This window comes from Physcomitrium patens, chromosome 3 (genome assembly GCF_059467195.1).
Source record: "Physcomitrium patens ecotype Gransden chromosome 3, ASM5946719v1, whole genome shotgun sequence".
Lineage (NCBI taxonomy): Eukaryota > Viridiplantae > Streptophyta > Bryopsida > Funariales > Funariaceae > Physcomitrium > Physcomitrium patens.
Genome location: NC_143412.1, coordinates 4431135 through 4437109, shown reverse-complemented (window position 1 = coordinate 4437109; position 5975 = coordinate 4431135).

The window sequence follows — 5975 nt, the reverse complement described above, 5'->3', positions numbered from 1 at the left end:
CTTTGTAAGCCGGTTTACAACAACAAAAATGATGTCAAATGAATTCGATGGTGGTAGATCCGTAATAAAGTCCATGGAAACCGAAGACCATGGTCGGCGCGGAATAGGCAATGGCTGTAGAAGTCCATAAGGCCGATGTCGAGGGTTTTTGGATCTTGAACAAATGTCACAAGATACAACAAAATCTTTCACATCCTTCCACATTTGAGGCTACCAAAAATCGCGGGAAATAAGTTCCAAGGTCTTATTGAATCCAAAATATCCCGCAGCTGGAAAGTCATGACGAGATTGAAGAACTCGGAGTCGTGCTTGTCCTTTTGGGATATACAACCGCTCTTCAAAATATACTAGATCTCCTTTCATCTTGAATTTATCATCACTAGCATGTTGCTTGATATCAAGGGCTACAGAATCTTCAATGGTTGCGGCCCGTACCTGGTCGAGGAAGTCAGCATCAATTGGTACAATAGCTGCGTTGAGCCGAAATTTCTCTGGCTTCAACAATGTCGTGCACTGTTGATCAAATGCTGCATCTCCAGCCTTTGGCACGAGATATGATCTCCTTGATAATGCATCGGACAACCCTTGTTGCTTCCCAGGCCGATAAGTAATAACAAAGTCGAACTTGGATAGCGACATACTCCACCGAGCTTGACGCCGATTCAAAACCCGAGCCGACATAAAATACTCCAAATTCTTGTGATCCGTATATATGGTCACTGGATGTGCAGTTCCTTCGAGAAAGTGGTGCCACTCTTGGAAAGAATCTACTATAGCAAGGAGTTCCTTATCGTGGATCTCATAGTTGATCTCAGCAGCAGAGAATTTTCGAGAATAGAACGCAACTGAATGGAGCTTCTCATCTACGCCCATCTGTGAAAGTACAACTCCCAAAGCAAAATCTGACGCATCTGTCTCCAAATAAAAGGCCTTTGTAAAGTCCGGATGTACCAAGATTGAAGCTGTAGTAAATACCATCTTCAAATCTTGAAATGCTTTTTCTGCGATAGGTCCCCATTTGAGCTTGTCCTTACACGTTAACCGAGTGAGGGGGGCAGCAACTTGAGAATAATTCTTGATGAAGATCCGATAGTAGTTAGCAAATCCAAGAAAACATTGTACGTCCCTAACCGTCTTCAGAACTTCCCAAGACATGATTGCTTCCACCTTCTTTGGATACATCTTCAAGCCTTCCGTAGTCGCGATGAATCCCAAAAACTCTATCTTAGTTTGGTGAAATAAGCACTTCTCCAATTTGGCATAGAGTCCTCGCTCCCGTAGTTTTTTGAGTACCATACGAACGTGCTTCTCATGTTTTTCCTCATTCTTAGAAAATATCAAAATATCATCTAGATAGATGATAACAAAATCGTCTAGATGCTCTCGAAAGATGTCATTCATCATGTGTTGAAAGACCGCTGGAACATTAGTAAGACCAAATGGCATGACATTGTATTCAAAATGGCCATACCTTGTTCGGAACGCTGTCTTCCATTCATCTCCTTCCTTAATTTGCACAAGGTTGTAAGCTCCCCTTAGGTCAATCTTTGTAAAGATCCTTGCACGCCCAAGTTGTTCTAGAAGACCAGAGATCAAAGGCAGTGGATAACGATTCTTTTTTGTCACCTTGTTGAGACCTCGATAGTCCACACACATCCGTAGTGAGCCATCCTTGTTCTTCACAAATAAGATTGGTGCCCCAGCTGGCGACTTCGAATGACGGATGAAGGTCTTGGCTAGATTCTCGTCAATGTACTTCCACAACTCAGTCAACTCCGTCTGCGACAAATTATAGATTGGTCCAAAAGGTGGTTGTGCTCCTTCTTGCAATTCAATGGCACAGTCATAGGGTCGATGCTCTGGCAGCATATCAGCATTCTTTTTTTCAAAGACATCTTTGAATTCTTCATACTGCTTTGGAATAACCAAAGTCGGAGTTGCATCTTCTCGAGTCGGAGTTGCGAAGATGACAAGAGGTGTATTTTGCTTGGCTTCCTTCATGAAAGCCCTTGCACCTATAAACAAGGATTTGTTTCTAGACATTGTCTTAGCAGATTCCACCTTCAAGGAGTTTGTTGGAAATGTCACTTTCCGCAACTTCCAATCTATCAATGGATTATATCTATCAAGCCAAGATAGTCCCAAAATGATAGGACATGAAGGGGTCTTGATAACATTAAACACAATATTACTCTCATGGTTTTCAAGACGTACCTTCAATGGTTTAGTTTCATGGATAACATTGCCCGAAGACAATGGTCGTCCGTCTATAACTTCTACATGGACAGGCTTAAGTTTCTTTACAAGAGAAATATTGTGAAGCTTGGCAAACTCTTCATCTATAAAGCAAGCGGATGCACCCGAGTCTAATAAAGCATCGACTTGTAGTTCTTGAATATCTAGATGTAAAGGTACCATAAAAAAATCTGAAGGTTGAGCTAAGAGAAAGGGACCTTGATTAATTTTGGATATTGAGATGTCCAGCCGTACGGTCCCTATTGTGGCTGGGCGTCCTTGTTTTCCTGCATGCTTGTACTCCTGAGTCTTGTTGTTTGAGGCTTCTGTTTCTTCCGACAATCTACAGCTTTATGGCTCGCTTCTCCACAATATAAACACAAGTTTTGTTCAAACCGTCGCTTCCTTTCCTCAGCTGTGAGGGATTTGAAACGTACCGCATCAATTTGCATGGATTCAAGATCTGTGGAGTGATTCTCTGGACCTTTTGAAAATGTAGCAAATGCTCCATCATTTCTCTAGCCTGATCGTCTTTCTTGTCGTAATTCAAAGAGGCGGTTGTCACAAATAATTGCCTGAGATATAAGTTCTTCTAAAGTATCCGCCTTAGGCATGGTGATCAATAAGTTCTTGACATCATCTCTCAGTCCATATCGAAATCGTGTCATGAACGCCTTATCATTCCAATCAAGATCACATGTAAGCTATTGAAATTCTGCAACATAGATTGCAGCAAAATGTAATCCTTGTCGCAGATTTTGTATCTTTCTTTCAGCCACTCTTTCTCGATCGCTATCTCCAAACGCAGCAGTAAGTCTCTCTATGAAAGCCTCTAGGTCGTACAATATTGGAGAATCCTTCTCCAATACTGGAGCAAACCAAGAGCGAGCATTTCCTGATAGAAGAGTACCTATGAAAGCAACCTGGGTAAATCCATTCAGATAACGAGAAGGATATAGGCGTAGGTAAAGCCGTACTTGTTGTACAAAACCTTGGAAGTTGGCCCTTGTTTCGTCAAACTTGTCTGGCATACTCGCTTTTGGTTCTTTCATACTAATCCTTGAAGTATCTATAGGGATCGTATGTGACACATGTCTTGCTTCTCTTAGTCGAATAATCTCTTGTTGTAGGCTATGAATTTCGTGTCTAGCTTCTTCGGTCACTAGATCAATTTGAGGTTCTTTACTTGGATTGCGAAGAAATGCAATCTCCTTTCGTATACTATTCATAAGAGCTTGAAGATCTGCAAGAGTTGCCACTCTATTGTCTACTTGTGGAGATGCACTGTCTATGACCTGGTCTACTTCCATATTTAGAGAATAGATGGAAAAATTTTGAGAGAAGAAGAAATTGCTAAGTCTCTTGGAGAAAATTGTAGCACTAGCTGTCACTAAAACCTATTCGGAGAAAAGAAAAAAAAAACACTAAACGATTTCAGTTTTAGAGGAAGATAATCCGCAACCTCTAAAAATGCCTCAATGCTTTCGAGAAGAGGGGTAATCCGCACTCTATCAAGAAAGCAAACCTCTGAAATCGATGTTAATAGTCTTTTCTACTAGCTATGCTAAACAAAAAGAAGGAATTAATATCAGTCCAAGAGAGGGTAATCCGCAACCCTTAGAACGCTCAAGTATCTCCAAGGAAAGGGGTAGTCCACTCTCTGCCTCAAAGAATTAAGCTGTGATATTGTGATTGAGAAAATATCAGTTTAGAGGAGGGTAATCCGCAACCTCTAAAAAATGCTAGTATACCTTCAAGTAGAGGGGTAATCCACACTCTACTAAGAAAGAACTAGCTCTGATATCTCAAGTTAGTGTAGTCTCGACAAACTATCACGGACACAAAATACAGACTTGAAATCTAATAAGAAGTTCAAGAAGAAGTGGTAGAACTAGATTAAACAGATGAGTACAAGAACAACACCAGAAAGGTGAGCTAGAACTCCAAGAGATGTGTTGTCGAGACTGAAGAACTCTTCAGCCTCGACTCCTATATATACTACTGGCCTATGGTTCTAAGGAAGCGCATCAAGAAGCTTCCCAAGAACTGTGAAGCTTCTCGAGCAACTACCCAAGAGCTAGGAAGCTTCCCAAGAACTGTGAAGCTTCTCGAGCAACTACCCAAGAGCTAGGAAGCTTCTCAAGTAACTTCTTAGAATCTACTAGAATATTCTAAGAATCTTCTAGAGCCTTCTAAGGGAATCTTTAGAGAATCTTCAAAGAATCTTTAGGAAATCTTTGAAGAATATTCTAAGAGAATATTCAAGGAATCTTCTGGAAGTTTCTAGAGACTTCTTTCTAGAAGGTTCTAGAAACTTGTCTCTAGAAAGGTCTAAGGACTATGTCCTTAACAGTGGGTTCCAAATTTGAGCTCTTTAATTTTATTTGAAATTTTAGACATGCAAAGAAGGAGCACAGCTTGGCAAAATTAGGTGGATTTCAAACCTAGCTCTTTATTTTTATTTCAAGTTTAATTACACTTAGGAAGGAACATGGTAGGACTTGCTGTCTCCAAGTATTTTTTAAACCCCTTTTATCCTCTTACAGTGTAAGTAGACAAAATCTATTATATGATCCAAGAATTTTTCCACTACACCTCTTTTCCTGAAGAAAACCTGGTGTGTTGTTGATAAGTGCTATTTGAATTTATAGTTGTTTTGTAGAAAGTAAAGTTGGATTAATGGCCGACATGACTTTCTTTTGTTATTGAGCCTTTACTTATGGAACGTAATGACCCCCATGAGACAAAATTGAAAGCAACACGTTGTCCTATAAGTTGCCATTTTCTTCATCCAACTGATTTTTGTAGTATCCATGTAATAAAATTTTAAATTACTTGTACTTCCCTTGGCCTCATTTTTCAATCTCTAAATTGTGAATCAAGTCCAATTAACATGTAACTCTACTATATTAAGATCGGCACAATATCTTAACTTGGTATTTAGAGGGACCTCGTATGTCACTCATGAAAAAGGTTTAATTATTGGATGAAACCACTAATTTGAGATCGGCTTAAGATTTCATCTTAGTATATAATTAAACCACGTGCCTCATAAATAGGTAAGAAAAAAAAGGATTTTATGTTATTTCATAAAATAAAAGAAAAATAATTTAAAGTCTACTTATTTTGTTTTTAATCATCTATTAGGTCTTTTATCTTAAGAGAGTCATTGAAGAACCATATACTTAGTTTTATGCTACATAGAATTGAATCCAAAATAATTTATCTTCCTCTTACCGGCCTTGTTTTGCGATCTGGATGCATTTTATAATCTAGATCATATATTAAACCTATAGTTTTACAAATCCACGTATTAAAAGAACCTTGTGATAAGATGTCACAAGCTTCTATCGGGATGGAGTATGGTAGAAGACATCCTTTAGAGCCTCAAGTAGAGCCTTTACCATTTCCAATTCAAAGGACTAATGTAGCCAATGAAGATAACTACAACTTCTAAGCTAATATCCAAATTGACCCGACGATGTTACCTAGGGGATTACCAATTGTAGTACCTTTAGAATTACAAGGGGTATCAATTCTACCTAACCTCTTAAGCTTTAATAGATCTATCAATGAAGATCTGGCAGCCCACATAGAAAGGTTTGTAGAAATTCTTATCACTAGTTTAGTAACCAATCATGGCTACTACTTAATATGGTTTCCAATGATCTTAATAGATTTTGCATATACTTGCTATAGATCCCATGTAGAGAGGGCATTCACTAAATGGAAACAATTTT